Source organism: Carettochelys insculpta, chromosome 15, assembly GCF_033958435.1.
Source record: "Carettochelys insculpta isolate YL-2023 chromosome 15, ASM3395843v1, whole genome shotgun sequence".
Taxonomy (NCBI): domain Eukaryota; kingdom Metazoa; phylum Chordata; order Testudines; family Carettochelyidae; genus Carettochelys; species Carettochelys insculpta.
Window position 1 is genome coordinate 20,338,706 of NC_134151.1, and position 22,182 is coordinate 20,360,887.

General features: G+C 42.7%; 1 long non-coding RNA gene across 2 annotated transcripts in view; it reads left to right on the forward strand.

Annotated features, from left to right (window-relative positions):
• The window catches only part of LOC142021206 (uncharacterized), a 96,753-nt gene that overhangs the window by 69,614 nt on the left and 4,957 nt on the right, over positions 1–22,182 (forward strand). Inside the window, exon 3 of one of the 2 annotated variants that reach the window (XR_012647621.1) lies at positions 21,727–21,784. The exons of the other annotated variant lie outside the window; for it this stretch is intronic. This is a non-coding gene — a long non-coding RNA (uncharacterized LOC142021206). Of the gene's footprint in view, positions 1–21,726; positions 21,785–22,182 lie in introns of those variants that run through there. 2 annotated transcript variants of the gene reach the window in all.

A 22,182-nucleotide genomic window follows, 5' to 3' on the forward strand; every position in this document is an offset into this window, starting at 1 on the left:
AAAATCCTGTTTGTTTAAAAAAAAAAAGGCTTCAACCTATAGCAAAACTGATTAATAGTGAACAGAGGGTAAACCTATCTGTGGGTGTCCATGAACAAGCCAATTAAATAGAAATCAATAGTTATGAAATACTACAGATGTTATGTTCCATGAAGCCTTTTATAATGTTTTTCATTCCCTAACATCCTTCAGTTGCCATATATAGTCCAATCCTTGTCTATGTAAGATAATGATTACAGTTAAGGCAGTGTTTTGATGCCAAGATGGACTGAGCTAGTAAGTGATTTGGTCACTCCTCCTGCAATTTGTATTCTTCTATGGCTAGGAAGGCATCAGACCTAGCAATAAGCTATCCTGACCCCAGCAGTGCTCATCTCTTTATCTTCCGCTAGATAAATTAGTCATGAAGAGAATAAATAATGGCGACAGTGTAGAAGGTAGAGTGGTGAAACATTTTTCTTTATCTCCTGATTGTTGCATTAGCAGAACAGTCAACTATGTGAGTGCAATGCACAGCGTTGTAGCTGTTGTCAGCAAAAATGCAGCAAGGTGAGGGATGGAATAAAATTAGAGCTCCTTGCTTAGCAATCATCCTCTTCCCTATCACGTGTTTTTGTAACCAAACTTTTTATCATCTTCTGAAAGGCTTTTGCAGAAATAGATGCATTTACGTAAGTTTTGGCCCAGCTGATGGACTGGGATGCAGTATATATGCAGTGTTATGTTGGCCATGGTGGTGCTAGGATATTACACAAGCAAAGTAGGTGAGGTGATATCTTTTATTGGACCAACTTCTGTTGCTGAGACACAATCTTTTGAGTTTCCCAAGACTCTTCTACTTCTGGTCTGCAAAGAGCTCTGGGTAGTGCAAAAGCTCATGTCTCAGCAGCAGAAGTTAGTCCAATAAAAGATATTACCGCACCCACTTTGCCTTTAAAATTACAATGTGGCAAGTGGGGTTTGCAAGTGTTTACTGAAATTGTTAGGAAATTCATGAGGTTTACTTTCATGAGACTTTCAATCCAATTTTGCGGGCCAAGAGCAACTACTTTTCAGGATGCATATTTGAACCAAACTCTATGTTTTTAGGCCCAGAACTCAGGACTAGACATGTAAAGCTGCCTCCTCAATGTTCATGGTTTCTTAATACTATCTGTGTCATGCTGATGAACTAGGCTAATCTCAGAGAATCATTCCCCATGCACTTTATATCAGTAAAATATAGCCTTCTTGTATCTTGACCTCAGTGTATTTTGTTGTCAATCAGGGTAGATCAAAAAGACCCCATGGCAGACTTCTGGTTGGGATCCTTAAACTCTGAAACTTTTCTTGACCCAGACTGAGGCTACGACTACACTAGAGAGTTTTGTCCACACACAAACTGTGTTTTGTCAGAAGTATATCAACAAAAGTTGGCACTTTCACCAACAACCTTCTGCCTCTCCCAGATGAGGAAAAGAGTGCCTTTGTCAACAGAGTCTGTTGTCGGAGAAGCTGCATGGATGGTGTGTGTGCGCGTGCGTGCGTGTGTGTGTGTGTGTGTTTCTGTTGACATACAGGGCTTCCAGGACACTGGGCTGCCCTGTCTGCTGTGTTTCCGGTTGGGTGTTTTGTCGAGAGAGCAGCCGGGCAATCTGGCCACTCTGTCAACAGAGCAGATTGTTCTTTCAGTCTGCTTTCATATATGGCTGCACTCTATCAACAGATGTTTTGTCAGAAAATCTCTTCTGAGAGAAACATCTGTTGACAGATGCTGCTAGTGTAGCTGTAGCCTGAGAGTCCTGTCACGAAGGAAGAAAAGTGTAAAATATTCCCCTTTGACCTCTGAACAGAGCCATGTTTGGAATTGTTTCTAAGATATTCTATGTAAGACATGTTGACTGTGCCTCTCCTTTCTTTTCTATTACTGAATAGTGGGTAAAATGACACATGATACTCATTTAAAATTAATATTCATCTGACCATTGAGCAAAGAGGTATATCATGTGAAATGCAACACAGACAAAATTGAAAGATGCCAAACTTTCAAAATTTATTCTTTTCAGAAGCACTATTTAATAAATTGGAATGATCAGGTGGAAGAGAAATATATCTACTGCTCTAATCGAGTGTAATTTATCAGGATGACAGAGAGATACTATAATTAATTCTTTTGTCTAAATAAAGTTGAAAAGGAGAGAGGAGTTGCCTCTGGGAATCATTAATGGGAAAACAGCATTCTGAGTCTGTACTATCAGATTCAATCTGCTTGGAGTTGCTGAGGATCTTTTCAATCAGTTGTATATGCTGAGGCATTGGTCTCAGTCTTGTTCTTAGCATTCACATCATCATATAAATGACATTAAGTTGCCATTATGGATGGTAGTTGCAGAATGGCAGAGAACTGGAGATTAAACTGCTTTCTCACCTCTAGATGTGGTCTTTCATTTTCGAGGCAGTTTAACTTGTTAATTATATTTGTTTTGCGCTAGCAATGTGCTCAATGAGAGCACAGATGAGAATTTTTGCCATAAAGAATGTAGATGGGACTTTTCCATTTACAGTAGTCTCCTGAGTTATATAAGGGTTGCGTTCCTACGTACCCTCACATAACTCTAATTTCACATAAGTCGGAGTGGGGGGCGGGGAGCTGGGAACCAGGCAGCAGCCTGGCTCCTCTGGGCTTGTGGGAGCCAGGAGTGGCTTCTCCCCGGCCCCCCCCCAGCTGGGGAAAGCTGGAGAGAAGCTGCACCACCCCAGCTGTCTGCCCACTCAGGGGCCTGCTTCCACCCTCCTTCCCCCAACTGGGGGAGCCGGGGGCTGGAGTGATTCCAATTTTCACTTAACTCACGTTAATGCAAGTTAAGCACAAATTGAAATTGTGCATACTGGAGAATTACTGTGCTTGTGGGGTTCTTGCAAGAAATGAATTTAAATATTGAAGGACTATTAGTGATGGTGGTGGCTTGATGAGAATTGGACAGCTTGTGGGCGAGGGAGCACATGGGAAGTTTACAGCTGAAGCCTCAGTTTGGGAAAATATTGAGTCTTTTCTGGTGTGGCTATGTTCTGAAGAAGTGGGTCTGTCCCATGAAAGCTCATCACCTACTAAAATTATTTTGTTAGTCTTTAAAGTGCTACTGGACTGCTGTCTTTTTTTGGGAGAACATGTAATTCATCCCTATTCAGCCAAACACTGAAAGTTGGGATTTGTGAGAAATAGTGTGAAAAATGCTGTGCTGAATATCTTTTGGAAGACACGTGTGGTTTTTTCAATATTCCTGGCAAACTTGATGGATAACGTCCATGAAAAAGTCTTAGTTACATTAATTGGAAAAAATATTGCAGAATACGTCAAAAACTTTATTGGACAGGTATATAACCAGCTCTGTCCATGTTATACCTATTTTTCAAGGATCTTTCTCATTCAACATCTTTATTCATAGATTCCAAGGACAGAAGAGTCTACTGGGATCATGTAGTCTGACCTCTTTGGTAATCCAGATCAGAGAACATCACCCCAGAAATTCTTGGAGAGCATCTTTTAGAAAAAAAAAACAACAACTCTATTTAAGAATTGTCAGTGTAGCAGAACTCAAGGTCATCCCTTATAAACTGTTCCAGTGGTTAATTACTTCCCTGTTAAAAAGTTATCTTATTTCTATTCAGTTTCTGTTGACAAAAACACTGTGTTGACACTCCACTGTGCCCTTTTATTAACAGCGTGAGTCAAAAGATGATCTGCTTTTATATGTAGATGCAATCTTTCAACAAAGTTTTGTTGGAACATCTCTTCTGACAATAACTTCTGTAGACAGATGCTTCTAGAGTAGATGTAGCCTAATTCTTCAGCCGTTCTTGTGGCCTTTCTCTGAACCTCCTCCAATTTTTCAACATCCTCCTTGCACAGCAGGAGCCAGAATGATGGCAGAGCTGGACACAATATTCCAGCAGCAGTTACACCAGTGCCAATGCACAAGTACCAACTGCAGAGTTAAAACAGCCTTTGCTTGAGATTCCCCCTAAATAAATAAATAAAAAGAATAAATAGACAAATAAAAGGAATACCTTAATGTCATGGGAATTCAATAATCTCTATTTTTGCAGTAGAGAATTCTTGGGAATTTTTCTTTTCAATCCAAAGGGCAAAGATAATCTATTGGAAACAGTTACATTTAATCTTAATATTTGATCTACATTCTTCTAAAATACAGGTACTGTTTCTTTGTTTCATTGCCACAGCAAGTTTCAGTGGTGACAACAGTTACAAGTGAGAGAAACAGGGTTGTCCTCTTATGTATTTTCTATTTTCTTCTTTTTTTTTTTGGCATGATGTATTGGAAAAATCTGCTATTTTCAGTTCCCAAAAAGGCATAATTGCACTTATCTCCTATAGTAAAGGGCATCAAACCTTTTTTTATTTTCTGATTAAAATATTTTCAAAGGGTTTTTCATGAATTCCCTCCACCCCCCACACATACATTCTAGATATTTTTCAAAATAAAAATGTTCTTTATTTTGGGCAGCCATACTACTGAGTATCCTATACCCGTAACTTCTTTGGGTGCTTAGCATCTCTTCTCAGGTGCTCTGTATCTCATGGGATTAAGTACTCAGGTCTTGGGCTGTGTATTGTTGCATGTCCCCAAAGGCACTACACCAGGATTCAAGGCCTAGTTCAGCTTTGCTGGAAATAAAGTTTCCCCTCTGCTTTTTTTTTTTTTTTAAACCAGTGCAGCTTCTTAAATTGAGTAAAAGCCAAATTCAGAGACATGCAGACCTAAATCACCCATCTTCCTAGCAGTCCCTTAATAATTAATTTGTTTTAGCAGCAGTCTTGCTGTTTAATAAGAACCCTACATGAAGAAGAAATATGATCCCTGTTGAATATTGTACATACAAAAAATAGTAACAGTAAGGAAAATAGTAAGGGCGGTAAGCTGTTTTAGAAGTACCATTAGGATGAAAATATAATTTCCCACCCTTCCTTTCTTGCCTCTTGCAAATTGAGGATTGGCACAAAGAATTTAAGTGGAGATATTGTAAGAATATGGAGATTACCCTGTATTTTTAGACAGTCAGGATAATATTTTTAGGAAGATTTGGGATCTACTATATATGCACATGGTTGTGGCTTGTTTCCCATTTGCATTTATACTAAATTGAAATGCTTCCACTGTGTATTAGTGGTAGTGACTGACAATATTTTATGTACTCAGTGTCAAGTAAGGGTTAACTATTCTAAAGTGTATAATTATAGTGAATCTAATTCTGATCTTATGTATACTGCTGTGGAGCAGGAGCAACTCTTTCAAAAACAATGGAATTAGGCTCGTATAATTGGTATGAGATCGGAATCCAGCCCAGTACTTCATGAAAGCACAGTACATTACTCCCAGTGCTAATTTACCATTAGAAATCCATGTTGTGTATACAGCTCCATAAATGTGCATGATATTTTATAACCAATCAAGACAATGGTCCTGCCTGCCACAAATCATTCTTTTATACTATGAGAGCTGAAGAGCATGTGATGCAACTCAGATTGTGTCTACATTACAGGATAAATCCGATTGTTAATAAATTTGATTTTTAACCTCATTCTTATGATTTTGCATTTGTGTCCACAAACCTTCTTGAAATTTGATTCACCATTTTTCCATGTCGAGTTTCCACATCCCCATTTCCCTCTGCAAGTTCAACAGAATGAGCAGTGCATTGTGGGTACCTATTCCACAGTGCCTTAGCCCCATTTGTTTGTGGGTGTTTCATGTTAAAATCCCAGAATGCAAAGAACTGTCCCAGAATTCAGAGCACCCAGAAATAGAATTCAGCCCACCCCCAAACCCGCTCAGGTTCCCTGTGCTGCGTGTCCTCTGCAGATGTTGGCATAGTGGCGGACAGCTGTGTTATCAACCACATGTCTAGACCTTTATATTTGCAGGCCTGGGCACTGCAGAAATCAAAGTCTAATTAAATCAAAAATTTGTGGGCTTCTTATGACCTTTTCCCTGCACACCTGCGTGGAAAGCAGAGGAGAAGGAAGTGGCCATCCATGGAGGGTCACCAAGTAGCTTTATGGGATACATATGGAACACTTCTGGAGGCCAATACATTCGAATTAAGGACGTGGCTCTTCTTCACTATACCCATCTGGTAATAGCAACATTTTGCTATCAGTGTTAAGGCTCATTAATTTGAGCTAATGGTATTTACAGTGAAGACAGTGACATTTTAATGTTGAACTAACTCTTTTAAATTCAATTTTATCTCGTAGTGTAGATGCAACCTCAGTGATCTGCTCTTAAAAAAGAAGATATATTTGTGAAATAATGTCCAATGAAGAGCTCAGTCAGAATGCAAGGAGTGTCACAGGCAGAAAAATGTAAAGCTGGTACTGCAACAGTGGTGTTAAGACTAATATCACCACCACCATAAATGACTTTTCCAGCTACCACTCCAAATTGTAACACTATCAACTGCTCAGCATGTGTTTTCTCTCTCCTGGTTTCTGAGATATCTAGTGGGAGGATGTCTCTATTCAGTCTTTTACTGAAACACAGAAGCTTATTTAAATAGGCTCTATGGTGATTGATCAAGGGTTTACACGGGAGGTCTGCAGCAGTTTAAACTGTAGCTTTGCAGCCCTGACACGAAATCTATGGAAATAAATCACTTCAGAAAACCCATTATTTCTTAATTACAGGGCACATTACTGTCTAGCTTTAAAACATCCCCAATGGGTTAAAGGAATATTTGGTTAGAGGGGAGTTTTCACTTAACCTTCCAGCTGTGTCAAACAGTAGTGGGACATCATTAGAAGTTAGAAAAAAGAGAAATATGAAGACTAAAGAGTGACAGGGAAGTTTCAGAACATTCCTCAGGATGACTGAGTGGGGGAAGGACCACGGGAGTTAGAATGGGAAATTTAAAGACCTTTCTGTCCAGGAGAAATGGTAAAAAGAAGGAAGGGAAGAAATAAATAAGGGGGGGAAAGGTAGCTAGTGGTTTTCCTGAGGTTCTGACCATGTTAACTCCAGCTTCTAGTCCAAGCCACCCATACATTCCCATTCTGTGGGTCTAATCATATTTCTTTGTGGAATTTCCCACTAATGATGATGCAATTTTTGTTGCTCAAGGGCTGCAGCATCACCACTATTGATACTTTTACTGTCCCCAAGATAAAATCTTTTCCCCACTGTCATTTGGGAATTCTGTGCTCCTTCCTCTCACTTACTCCTTTCTTGTGTTATCTTCTGCTTTTTGAAGAAAACATCGCTTATGTGGCAATAGGTTACATACTCATGGCTGGATACCATAGCATAGCATTGAAATACTTTGTAAATACAGGGAAGGAACAGGAGATTTAAAATAATTAGCTTGGAAAAAATCAAATCTACAAATTTTAATAATAATTTATGAAAATGTTTCCTAGGAGAAGGCTTAGTTGTGGTTTGTCCACGCAACCCAAGAGCAGTATTGCCTTGCACACCAACTGCACAAGTTTTCTGGAAATATTTCACTTTTTAACAATTGCGCCGAATAAATAATATACATAGAGCACTTCTTTCATCACCTTTCATTCACAAATATAAAATAGAATATAATAACTATTTCCAATTTTATTGTCATTTCTTTCCTGTGAGTATCTTGAAGTTCTGTTATGCTACTGGTATGTCCATTTTACAGATGCATATAATCTCCTCTCTCATTCTGTGTGTGTGTGTGTGTGTGTGTGTGTGTGCGCAAACTGTCTGTCTCATGATGTGCCTGTGAGTCCATTTGTTCAAGAACTCCCCTTAAACTGTAAAAACTAGGACCATGAAATTTGGTATGTTCTTATGCAGCTTGCACTTATCCCAACTTAAAGCATAGTGAGGGCTTGGTTGGTCCAGGAAAATGGGATGTGCCTGGAATCTAGTGGTTTTCCAGAAAATGGAAAGGCAGTGAACTGATTGGAGGGATGCTATACTACAGAATGACCACTGGGGGCAGCTGCACCACCAAGAGTGTGGCCGTCTTGCTGGCTCCTGGACTGGGACCTGGGCCAGTCTACACAGCCACCGACCCAAGCCTCCCTGGCCCAACCCCTAGGAGATAAGCCAGGGGCAAGGTGTGCAGACCCCACTGCCTGAGGGACAAGCCAGCAGGTAGAGTACATGGTCCCCACCACCATGGGCTGTCCTGGGAGAAAAAGCCAGCAGCCACCCCCACTGCTGTCATGAGGCCCCTCTCTTCCAGAGGTCTCCCTACTCACTATGCCTGACTTGATTCCTTCATCCCCTGCTCTGAACCCCTCCTCATTCCAGCTCTCACTCTTGAACCCCCTACTTTCCTTACCCCTTGCCCTGAGCCCATCCTCAACCCCCACCCTGACTCCTGCACCCCAAACCCTCAGCCTTCTGCCCTGAGATTCCCCACATCCCCAAGGCTCTGAGCCCCTTTCCCTGAAGCATCCGGGCAACACTGAGTCAATCTTCTAGCTGAAGTATAACTTCATCAGCTTATAGAAGGCCAGCACAAGGCAAGCACTCCACTTGAGTCCCGCTAAGCCTTTGAGGAATCAGCAGTAGCACAGTTGGCCCAAATGTGTATTCCCATTCACTTCAGGAGGACTATTCGCATGCGTGCGCGCACACACACACACACACACTGCTGAGTCAAGATATTTATGCGATTAATGCAGGATATTGAGAAGCTCTGACTGCTTTTCCCCTCCCTCTTTCTTTTTCCTTCTGTTGTGTTTCTGAGTTGTTGTTGCTTATATTTCTTTATTTTACTGAATGTGAGCAGGGCTGGATTAACACAGGGGCTTTACATGGTACACTGCAGGTCCTTGGGCTAAGAGGGGGTCCTGGGAAAAATGACTCCATAATTATATGCATCAGTTACCAACTTATTAGGCAATCAGCTAGACCAGCTCTGGCAAAGCCCCTGGGATGGATGGTATCCCTGCTGAAATTTTCAAAGCGGCAGGACCAGTGTCATTTAAAGCCTTTCACAACATCTTGATCAGCATCTGGGAAGAAGAAGACATGACCAAAGAATTTAAGGATGCCACAATCATCTTGCTCTTCAAGAACAAGGGCAACAAAGCTGACTGTGGAAATTACTGGGACATCTCACTTCTCTGCTGGGAAGATCTTGGCTTGAGTCATCCTCAACCGTCTGATCACCAGCATCTCAGAAGAAAACCTACCAGAGGCACAGTGTGGTTTTCACCCAGGCTGCAGCACCATTGACATGATCTTTGCTCTTTGTCAGGTCCAGGAAAAGTGCATAGAGCAGAACTTGGATCTGTACACTGTCTTTATAGACCTGACCAGGGTGTTTGACACCGTCAGCAGAGAAGCCCTGTGGATTATCCTGTCAAAACTTGGCTGCCCGAGAAGATTCGTTACCCTCATATGCCTGTTCCATGATGACATGACTGGCTTTGTTCTTTCAAATGGCGAGTCCTCAAATCTATTTGAGATATCCAATGGTGTGAAGCAAGGAGGTGTGCTGGCCCCGGTGTTATTCAACCTCTTTTTCACATGTGTCCTCAGCCACACGGTTAGGGAACTGGACCGTGGAGTCTACATAAAATACAGACTTGATGGGTCACTTTTTGACCTTCGTTGTCTGAATGCTAAAACGAAGATGCTTGAGAGGCTTATCCTTGTAGCCCTTTTTGTTGACAGCTGTGCACTTATGGTACACAAGGAATCTGATCTCCAGCTCATCGTCAACAAGTTTACTGATGCCACTCACCTCTTTGGTTTGACTGTCAGCCTAGGAAAGACCGAGGTACTGTTTCAACCTGCTCCAGCATCTGCTGCTCTCCCTGCTTCAATCTTTATTGAAGGAACAGGGTTAAAAACAGTAGAGGAGTTCAAGTACCTTGGCAATGCGTTAGCCAATGATGGCTCCCTTGACAAAGAAATCAATGCCAGAATTTGCCAGGCCAGCCAGGCACTAGGAAGTCTGAGAGAGCAAGTGTTGAATCAGTACAATATCCGATAGTCCACTAAACTGAAAATATACAAGGCTGTAGTCCTGACCAGTCTCCCATATGGCTGTGAAACCTGGACCTTGTACAGAAAACATTAAAACTGCTGGAGTGCTTCCACACACGCAGCCTGAGGTCAATACTGCACATTCGATGGCAGGAGAGAGTTATTAACCTGGAAGTCCTGGACAGATCAGGAACCACGAGCATCGAAGCCATGATTCTGAAAGCCCAGATTCACTGGACAGGGCACGTCATATGAATGGAGGAGTCAAGAATCCCTAAGCTACTTCTCTACGGTGAACTCTCCCAGGGCAAAAGGAATCAAGGAAGGCCTCGCAAGAGGTATAAAGACTGAGTGAAGGCCAACATTGCTCATGCTGGTTTAAAACCAGATGAACTAGAGCAGCATGCAAAAGACCGAACAGGCTGGCGTGCTCTTGTATGACACGCATATGACAACTTTGAACAGCAGTGACGTGTACGCCTCATTGATGCTCATGAGAGGAAGCAAACAACAGCAGCAACCTCACCAACAGAGCCAGGACAATTCCCTTGCCCCCACTGTGAATGCCCATGCTGTTCAAAGCTTGGACTCCTCAGCCACATGCAAGTCCACAACCGATGAGCCTGTGCAGGCTCAAGACGTCATTGTTGGGCATGACGGACTACCTACTTACGATTGTGATTCACTGGTTGAACCTGAAGCCTCTGCCAGACGATCACCATCTCTGGGCTGCTAAAAGTCCAGAGGCACAGGAGGGCTCAGGCACACGGCCTGCATGCCATGGCCCCATGCAACTTCAGGAAGTGACTGGTTGCCGGCATGTCTCCATAGCCCCTAGTGGTGGAGGTGGAAGGTGGCTCTGTGCATTGTCCCCAACTCTGTCCCTGAAGCTGCCATTGGCTGGGAACTGTCCCCATTCCCCTGGGGAATGCAGAAACATGCCAGCCGCTGGCCAGTGGCATGGGGCCTGAGTCAGCCTGAGTCCTGCTGTGACACTGGCTGGGAGCCACCTGTGATGATTGCCTCCCAACTGGCTTCTGCAGTTTGAACCATCTTCTGCATCTCAACCCACTGCCCCAGGTCAGAATCCCCTTCTCCACTAAACTCCCTCTCAGAAGGAAACTAATATAACACGTGTTCTAAGGTAAGAAGTTGGTTATTGTGAATTAATTATATTCTGTATAAACAATGAGGAGTCCTATGACATCTTAGAGACTAGCATATTTATTTGGGTATCAACTTCCATCGGTAAGAGCCAGTGTAATGCATCTGATAAAGTGGCTTTAATCAGGCAAGTTTATGCCTAAATAAATATGATAGTCTTTAAGATGCCACAGCAGCCCTCATTGTTAGTCTGTAGCTGCAGAAACCTGGCTACCCTCCCGAGACTTATATTCTACCTGTTCTAAGGCTGAAATGTAACCACAGGACAGATTTATGGCAATTAAAATACAAGATAAGTAGAACCTTAATAGTCTCAATGCTATAACTTTCATCATTTTGTTTTAAATTAGAAAAAAAGCTTGTATGCAGGGGCATCACAAAATCTAGCAGCCCTGGGCCTGTAGTAGAGTTAATTTGGCCATGACTGTGAGGTTCCTTTAGGGAAAGGCCAAAATGAACTTTGAGTTTGAGATCTGTTATATTGGCAACCATGGATAATATTATACAAGGATAAAAGGCCCACAAGACCGCTGTGACTGGCTCACAGCTCTTGAGATGCAATGTTAAAAATACCTGTGCAGATATTCAGGCCCAAATGTCTATGCAGCAAATATTCAGTCCCAGAATTTGATTTACACAAGCCTGAATAGGCTGACCCTGGCCAGCTACAGGATTTCTATCCCTGTGTAGCCACACCTGATAAATGCTTTCTTTTAAAGGTATGTCTATACTTACCAGGAAATTGACCCACTCAGGGTTGATCTTCTGGGATTCAATTTTGCATGCCTAGTGGGGACACACGAAATTGAAGTATCAGAGCTTAACCATCAACCTCTGTACTCCCCACTGTCATCAGAATTCTTGGGAGAGTTTCTCCCATCAACCTCTCTCTGTCACGATTGCCAGATAAGTCAATCCTAGATACGTTGATTCTACCTATTGAATTATCATAACTGGAATTGCATATCTAGGATTGACTTTTAGGTCTAGTATAAACCTGGTCAATTAGGGCTAAGTAGCATCGGCAACATATGGCAGAATTCCTACTGGCACTGCATGGAGTTACATCCATGGCTTGGTATGTCAGTGCATGGCCTTGAACACCTACCTAGTCTTGTGCTGTTTCAGTTGCACTGATTATAAGAATTTTACTTTTCATTTCCACATTCAGAGTATGGCACATTCTCTTCTCTATACTATGAATAATGGAGTACAATAGCAACATACCTGAAAATAGCAATAAAATCTGATAAAAGTGGGTACTTGTCCATTGACTTAAGCGGGCTTGCAGCTGCCATCAGCCAGTCTGAACTTGGCCTGCACTTTATACGTTACATTTAACTTAACTCGACCAAAGCTCTGTAAGTAATTTATCTGCTAGATGAATTCTTATGTTAGATGCTTATGAGAATTCCACTGATGGTGGATTTAAAATACCTTCTATACTTTAAGTTTGGTGAATGCTTTCTATAGCTTCTTTACAATTGGAATAGCAGGCTGGTTTACTTGACACAAGACAAATGAACAAAATAACACAAATATCCCTGTAACCTGTGGTCCACATGCAGATTACATTCCAACACTCTTTGTTCACCTGAAATTTTAATCTGAGCTCTCCTTTGCTTTGTCTTCAAGCATTTTCGTCAATTTAGCAGTATCCCACAATATACATTTGTCAGATAAATAGTCACTTGAGAGTCCAGCTCCTGAATTGTTTTGGTTTTGTGTCTGACTTTCAAAGCTTTTGCCATTTTTGATGCACTCTATAAAAAGAGTATGTGTTTAGAATTCTTCTTTGCTCTGAAGAATTTTCCACCAGACTTCTGCTTGTTGTGCTTAGCTGTTTGTGGCTTAAGAGGAAGGGAACAAAGGCAACAAACATTCACTGAGAAAACAGATGGTTTGTGGTATGCTTTTAAAAATACAATAAATCTTAATAGGGGAAACCTGAAGCATTGACAGGAAAAATGCTATTAACGTACATTTGTGGGTTAGGTACATCATCATTCCAAAACATTGAAGGATTAAAAGGCATATGTAGGCTCATTTTTGTGCAGGTGTGATGTATTATACTGGATGAAAAGTGTCAGATGTGGACCTATGTGGAGAGGCAGTGTGGTCTAAAATACTGAGCTAGGGGATGGGACAGTAACTTTAGTTTTAATTTTATGTCTGCCACAGGCTTGAGACCAAATTCAGAGAAGAGTCTATGGGAAACTAAGGCCATTATGCCTATGGCCACACAGCCAAGTTAGTTTGAGATAACAGCTGTTATTCTGAAATAACTTTGCTGTCTTCTGTACAACCAACACACTATTTTGAAATAAATTCGAAATAGCAGGTGCATTACTGTGAAATTGGTAAACCTCATTACAGGAGGAATAGCACCTATTTTGAAATAACTATTTCAAAATCAGTGCTGTTAATAAGTGGGATGCTGCTTATTTTGACATAGGTGCTATGGGTGCCAACCATGTATTTCAAAATAGCTAAGCGGTATTTTGAAATACATTTTTTGTAGTAGCAGCCCTATTTTGAAATAGCTATTCCAGAATAGCTTATTGTGAAATAGGGCTGTTGTGTAGATGTAGCCTATGAGAGCATAATGTACACCTTCTTCTGACTTCCTGCGTTGGTAATTTAGACTCTTGTACTCATTTGGTTTCATACCCATTTGTGTGATTTACACCTCTTTATACTGAATTTGTGTCTAAGGAACACAACTTTGGGAGCTGGTATAATTTACTTGCTGTAAAACTAGAAGGACATGTGACTGATGGAGGAGTGCTCCTCCTTCACATCCTCCTATTCTTGCTTCTACTGCTACAGTCCTCTCATCCAGCCCTCTGGCACAAGATACTCAATTTTACACTCCCTGAAATTCCTAATCCTAAACTCTTGGGCCTAATTCAAGAAATAGAAACTGCACATTGTTGAGGGTTTGACTCAAAGCGGGTCTGGTTTACAATCTGAAGGAGCCAGAAGAAGGTGGCAGTTCCAGCAGCTAAGTTCTCTTACAGTCCCTCCAGTACACATGTATTGGCTTCCTCCTCTGAGGCCTTCAGCAAGCCTCTGAGTCCCAGAACCACAAAGGGAGTTACATCCAGATTTAGAGGCCTAAATCCCAATGTTAGGCACCATTGCAACCCACAAAACCACATTTGGCTGCAACCTAGCTATGTAGATACCTTATACTCACTAGTCCCCTAAATTTTCACTGTGAAAGACCCTTAAGCTCCTAAGCTGCTTCCTCAGGCTACGTTTGCTGCCTGGATCTGTCTCTCCTGAGTCTGATCCTCAAACCAGGGGCAGATAGGCCTTCATCTGAAGGGCCTGATGTGATAGGTGTGTGCGCTGAGCATTCTTAATGCAATACAGAATGGACATGAGTAATGAGGAGGTTTCATACAACAGTTAGCTCAATGGTTAGGGTACTCATCCATGATGTGTGAGAACCTGGTTCAGTCCCCCACCTCTGCTTCCTGAAACACTAGTATTTGGACAGAGATTTCCCACTTCTCAGATGAGTGCTCTCTAACCCTGGATGACAGAATGATTCTCACACTGTCTAGCCCAATGAGCTTCTAATTTCTCATCCAATGTGGAACAGCTTCAACGCTTAGTTCAAACTTTGGTGTCATGTGGATGGCACCACGGTTGAAATACGTTAAGCAATTTGTGTTGTGTAAGTTATTTCTAGTCATGGCTATTGTGTAGCCTTAGCCTAGTCTTAGATGAATAACAGTCAAGTTATTTTTTACTTTCCCAAAAGACCTGGTGGATGTAGGCCAAGGAGATATTTGTCCCAATCCCCAACTGCTAGAGAAAGTCAATGCCATACTGAACAGATCATGTCCCATCTCATTACAAGATGAAATGAGGCTGGTAATATCCCAAGCCCTTGAGAATAGCTTTGTCTCATAAGCCGTGTCTACACGTGCACGCTACTTCGAAGTAGCGGCACTAACTTCGAAATAGCGCCCGTCACGGCTACACGCGCCGGGTGCTATTTCGAAGTTAACTTTGACGTTAGGCGGCGAGACGTCGAAGTCGCTAACCCCATGAGGGGATAGGAATAGCGCCCTACTTCGACGTTCAACGTCGAAGTAGGGACTGTGTAGTCGTTGCACGTCCCGCAACTTCGAAATAGCGGGGTCCGCCATGGCGACCATCAGCTGAGGGGTTGAGAGACGCTCTCTCTCCAGCCCCTGCGGGGCTCTATGGTCACCGTGGGCAGCAGCCCTTAGCCCAGGGCTTCTGGCTGCTGCTGCGGCAGCTGGGGATCCATGCTGTAGGCACAGGGTCTGCAACCAGTTGTCGGCTCTGTGTATTTTGTGTTGTTTAGTGCAACTGTGTCTGGGAGGGGCCCTTTAAGGGAGCGGCTTGCTGTTGAGTCCGCCCTGTGACCCTGTCTGCAGCTGTGCCTGGCACCCTTATTTCGATGTGTGCTACTTTGGCATGTAGACGTTCCCTCGCAGCGCCTATTTCGATGTGGTGCCATGCAACGTCGAAGTTGAACATCGACGTTGCCAGCCCTGGAGGACGTGTAGACGTTACTCATCGAAATAGCCTATTTCGATGTTGCTATATCGAAATAAGCTATTTCGATGTAGACTTCACGTGTAGACGTAGCCATACAGTGTCTTTCTTTCCCTGGGTGTCATTTATACAGAGACTTACCCACCACTTTACAGTGCCTGTCACTGGATCAAGTTAATAAAAAGATTGGCTATTAATTATACTGAAGGCTTAGCGTGGCTTGTATGAAAATGCAGTTTGGTCTTGGTTTTAGACCTCCCTTATTTTGTCAGTGATTAAGTCAAGGTGGAATGCTAAATACCCTCAATTCAAGAGGAGAAGATCAATGTGTCCCACTTGAGAAAGAAAAAAATGATCTGCACGGGCTTCCCACTGAGTAATTAGCATTAGGGTAACCTTAATGAAATTGGGAGACTTGACTTTCAATAATAAGGTTGTTGATATGCTCAAGAGGAGCTGAATGAAACAGAAATCAATGGGAAGTACTACCCATTTCATTCCTTTGTTAATCAAGCTTTAGAGGCTGATTCCGGTTTATATCAATACTGGGGATTTGTTTGTTCTCACTCTGTTCAGGGCAGCAGTTATGTAATAACTGATTCACACTCCACTACTTGAAAGCGCTATTTTATTTTTCTCTGCAAAATGAGATATGTAAAGGATCACACAAGCTTAGTTATTTAGGGGGTGTTTGACCTTGGACTTTGTTTGCTGTACCTCTCAGTATCTGTCTCAATAATGAACTGATTTCCACTTAAGTTGAAGGAGATGTGTAGGCCATTACTGATTTAAATGCTATTTGTGTTGAAGAGTAAAGAGGTTAACTATAATGCTTAGCAGACACTTTGAAATTACTAATGAATATTACTGGGCCACAGCCTGAACTAGGCAGAACTCAACCTCAACACAGGTGTGGAGAGTATGATGATAGTGACACTTAAAACTGTCTTTCTGTTTGTTCAACCATGGGTCAGGATAGCCTTTGTCTACATTTACAGAAGCCTAAGGGTCATCGTAAGTTACAGTGTTGTCAACAGTCCCGAAGGGATCACTAGGACAGCTGCAGAATGGTGACTGGTAGGAGGGCACAAAGAGTTATGTGAACTGGGTTGGTGCGTAGAAGGGCCAGGGCCAGAGTCTCTCCTCTTCTAGTCTTGCTGCCTGTGATGCTGGCCCTCTTGTAGGCAGTTGCTGCGTTGCACTAGGCAGCATCTATGAGTTGCTTGGAACTGGCTGGCGGGAAGAGCAGCTGAATGTGCTGGGGAGCAAAAAGCTCCTTCTGCTTCATCTTAAGCCATTCACTAGAGCTCCACACCCCAGCAAAATGTGGGATGGGAAATGCATGGAAGCCCTGGGATGGAGGTGCAGTTGGTGTAGGGAGGAGTCACATTGGGTGGGCGGTCACATGTGGAGGTCATGTCTCCCCTATGTATCCCTCCAGTGAGTCACCTTGGTATGTTCCATGTTGAGAGCAGAGCATACATTTTTCCTCTTCCCTCCATAGTAAGAAACTGTGGTGAAATGTTTCTTGTGTTTTTGTCAGTTTTCCTGTAATTTTTTTTTATTGTCATCAAAAGACTGAAACCCCAGAAATGGTGGGGATGGGGGCTGACTTTCAGCTGCTCCTCAGAAACCTTTTCAAGATTCTTATGTAAAGTTGGGGGAAGCTGGAAATTCCACAAAAATGGAAATTTAATTGGAAAAACTATTTTCTGTTAAAGGAAAAATATGTTGCTGTGGAAAATTTCAGCCAGCTCTTGTTGGGAAAAATCCTCAACTGTCCCCTTTAGATACACATCTTCCAATCATGCACAAACTTACTTTTGAGGCAGTTGTAATGAATGATAACTGTAACTAACTCAAGATAATTGAGAGTAGTTCATTGGAAAGGTTAGAATAGATTTAATCAAGTGTGTAGTGTTGTCTACTTTGGTATTTAACTGATTAGCTTATATTGGATATTTACTTATTCATGGATAGAATCCTAGAACACTAGAACTATAAGGGACCTCAAGAGGTCATCAAGTCCAGTCCTCTGCTCTCACACTTTAGCTGGAATTAATACAGAGAACCACTTCTACCTTTTCATAGAAAGTGTTTGGTAAGAATGATTTGTCTTGGATTCAGAACTTAACTATATGGAGTGCAAATAACTGCTCAAACAATAAAGTTCAAATATTTGATGAAGATGAGTGTAAAAAAAGACTGGAGGGATGGTAATTTTCCTGACATGGCAGGTGTGATAAACAAAAGGACTTTAACATTAAGTACCTGAGTTATCCAAGGCCATGCAATGTAATTTGGTAAAAAATATTCCTTTGTGAAAAACTGCATACCTTTTTGTTGTGCTAAGAAAGCACTTTATTTCATGTCTTTTCTTAGCATGAGACACTTCAGGATGTCTGACCTTATTTCAGGATGTACTAGAGAGCAGCTGATGTGCTGACAGTCTCTAGGCTTGACTACCTGGGCAGACTGTTTCCAGCGGTAGATCGTTGATAACAGATTTCTCCCATGTGTCCAATTGTGCTTGAGTCTATTCAGATTCATTTCATGCTCGTGTTCTTTCCCTTAATACAGATGGGTAGGAAAGGCAGGCTTTTTTATGTAACTGACAGAGGATGAGGGGGTTTGTGTCTGTTGTCAACACATAAACGGCTACAGATGTGACAATTGTCTTTTGATGCAGTCGGTTGTCAGTCTAAGATGTACAATGTTTTAACTGTGCTTTTATTGGTGTAAGTGCATAGAGTCGCCAACAAAACCAAAAAGCCTTGCCCCATCCTACCCTGTCCCTCCTCCAGGGCCCTGCCCATGCCCAACCACTTCTCCAAGGCCCCTCCCTTGCTCACTCTACCCCCCCCACCTCCCATTGTTTACTCCCCCCCCACTTCCTCTCTTGATTTTCACTGGGCTGGCTCAGGGAGCTGTGGTGCATGAGGAACTGAGGGCTTTGGATTGAAGGGAGCAGAAATCAGGAGTTCAGAGGGCAAGAGGGAGAGCAGGGCTGAGGCAGAGGGTTCGGGATCAAGGGTGCAGTTGTTGCGCCATACTTAACTCAAGCAATTCCTGGAAGCAGCAGCATGTCCCCTCTCCAGCTCTTAAGATGAGACACTGCCAGTCAGCTCTGTGTGCTGCCCTGTCTGTAGGTGCCACCCCCACAGTTTTCATTGTTTCCAGCCCATGGGGGCTGCGGGGATAGTGTTTGTGGTAGGATAGCGTGTGAAGCCTTCTGGCTGGCCCTACATATGGTCGTCTGAGTGGTACGTGACAGCTGTTTCCTGGAGGCTGTGCAGTGTGGGGGTTACAGGGAGCCTGCCAGCCAAATGCATGGCACTGCCAACCAGAAAGTCAAGGGCCCTGTCAGAGGTGCTGACTTTTTGGCTGGGTCTTCCAGTCAAAAACACGACACCAAGGGAATCCAGAGACTTGTTCTTTGAGATTTAAGCAGGATCTGCAGCAATACTAGAAGCTAGATTGAGTGGGAGAGAAACCCTGGATGTGTGTATGTAAATTCAATTTGCTCCTCATTGTTAAATGTGTTAGATATTCAGCAGATGGAGTGGTATTTTGCTCATTGTAATCAACATAGTTTATGATACAGCACTAGCTATGTCTGTATTAAATGCAGGAATAGCTAACATGAGTACCAGTGCTCATAATTTTGTGGCAATGTGAAAAAGTCTAACCGTGTTAAATTGTTCCAGATGAAAGGGCTCTCAGGTAGCAGAATCAATCTTGCAAACACAGGGAGCTCAACTTTTCGAGCTCCGGGAGAGGGAATGTTGTTCTGATTAGGAGGCTACAATGGCTTCACCTGCCTGGACAGGTTAGAGCTGTTCTGTCCCTCACAGACTGTTCAGAGAATGGAGCTACACAGCCATCATTAGGTGCTTCTTTTCCTGTGTTAATTGTGTTGGAGTTGTGTTACTTCTATCCTGCTGGCTAAGAGCTGAAATTGTGGGGAACCGAAATCATTTAAGACTGATGTGTAGAGATCACAGCCAGCAAGTGAATGCTAGCAGATGGTGATTGAGAGCTTGCAGGGTGGCAATAGAGAGTCAATGAGTGCCCAGCAGAGCAGGGACAGTGCTATAATTGGACAGCAGGGCGGTGGCAGAGAGGTGTAATGAGCAGACAGCAGAGTGGCGGTAGAGAGGTGAGACAAATGGCCATTATGTAAGTGTTCAGTCCCCTTCGACAGATACAAAACTACAACTAAATGAAGTCCAAACTCTTCCCAAAACAAAAGCTGCTTCTGCTTTCTCTTGAGCCATTCCCCAGCTTGTCTTTTGGGGTTGTGGCAGAGAGCAGTGATCAGGCAGATGGCGAGTGCCCAGGGAAGGAGGAAGATTTTTCTTTACCAGCCTCCCACTCAGGATGGGAAATAAATTGTGCATATGCATCTCTGAACTCTGGGTCTGCCCTGACCAAAGGCAGTGACTTTGAATGGGGAACAGAGAAGGGCTGGGCATGTAAAAGGAACATTCTGATTGCTGGACTTAAGAACCTGAGACAAAAAGGACATTACCCACCCTACTTGGGGTGGGACTTTTACTCATGTTTTTGTTTATGAACTCTGTGATGTTTCACCAAATTAATGTCAAATTAATTCCCTCTCAGTTATTAAAAGTCTCTTTTCTACATTCAGACTCTGTGCATTGCCTTTCAGAGGTGCCCAGGGTGGTGTGTGAATTTTCCAGGTTGCCATTGGATGATTGAAGAGGGACCCCTAGAAACTGAACCATGTGGCAGAAGGATTACAATAAACCTAAAACGGAAAGCAGCACACATTCAGGACAGGAAGTAACAGTGTAGTCTGTTCCCCCACATTGTTCCAACAATGTGCTTCAGTATTAACATGGGGAGACCACTTCATTTATTATATTGCAGAAGCTCCTTAAGGCTAATAATGAGATTGAATCTACACTGTGGCCTGTCACAGGCTGGAGCCAGTATTTCCCTAATCTGCAATGTGGTGGTAATTTGTGATCCCAGCTAGTTGCTTAATTTTAATGCTGACCCCAGCTATGGTGGACTACTTAACAGAGCTGCACTCTGTCAGAGGAAGACAACCCAGAAACGAGGAGACTTCCTCATATGTGAGAAGACAGGCTGAAAAAAACAAAAACAAACAAACAAACAAACACAAACCCAGAGCCTGGTGGACCTTGGGAAAGGGTGAAAGACCTAGAGATGCAGTCCCTTCTATGCTAGAATATTGACCTGCCAGGAGGAGGGAGAAGTCAAATCCCCAAGAAGCCACAGGAAAGCAGCACAAGGAGGCTGGAGGTAAGTGGAGGTTAGAAACCTGGCAGTGCATCTGAAGAAGCAGACTCAGAAGATTAATACAGGGTTCCTGGGCTGGGTCCCACAGGAAAGGTGAGGGTGGGGGGCTGTCCCTCAGGAAGGGGCATAAAAGCCCAGCATAAGGATTATTGAGCCCTAGGCAATGCTGCTGATTGACCCAAAAGACAAGCTGGGGAATGGCTCAAGAGAAAGCAGAAGAAGCTTTTGTTTTGGGAAGAGTTCGGACTTCATTTAGTTGTAGTTTTGTATCTGTAGAAGGGGACTGAACACTACATAATTTATTTGGATGGCAAGGTCACAGAAGATCCTGACAGTGACAGCCCAGTGAGAGCCCAAGAAACAGTTATTAGGGGTGTCACAATTAAGGTTCCTTGCAGTGCAGCACCCTAATGGCAGGGGCAGGGGATGCACTCTGGCAGAAGGAGAAAACATGTATATGGCCCAGTTATGTGAGGCACTTATACACCTTCACAGAAAGATTATCCCCACCACATAAAGTTTTACTGCTATGGTTTAGAAGGCATTTCAGTCTTCATGCCCATTCACTTTGTCTTCTGGGAACTGACCTGAGAATTGTTTTTCTGCATCAGTTTTATAGGCTATCTAATAGTAACAATATGTGGTCCCTAGGGAGGGGGAAGTGGTCCAATAGCAATATGCTGCTAATCCTTTTGACTTCCAATCCCCACCCATTGATTTTTTTTTAAACAGATGTGTTTTCCTCCATTCCTTTCAGGAACTAGACATTTGTGGCTTGACTTTTTGCTGTATTCAGATGCTGAAGTGGCCATTTCTAAACTGGTAACTGCATATTGTTTTTTTCTACTCATGCTCACTTTTATTCACATCAAATAAGGGTTATGTTGTTTAGATAATGCTTCCATAAACAGCCCTGGACAGAGTAGTGGATTATTTAACTGGATGCTTCTTTCTGTGTGTGTGACTTTAAAAATGGGACCATAGATTTTACCAAAAATTGTATAGTTTACTAACTTGATTTCAGCTTCTCTTGGAACAACACAGTATTACATTGGATGTGGGAACACCTGGTACAGTTACAAATATTTTTTCCTGTACATTTTCTTACTGTTGATTCAGGAATGGACCTGCTGAAATGTAGTTTGAAGGGGAAAGGCAGAGGGTCCCCAAAGACCATTGTTCGAAGACACTTTGTCACAGGGTTGATATGCTG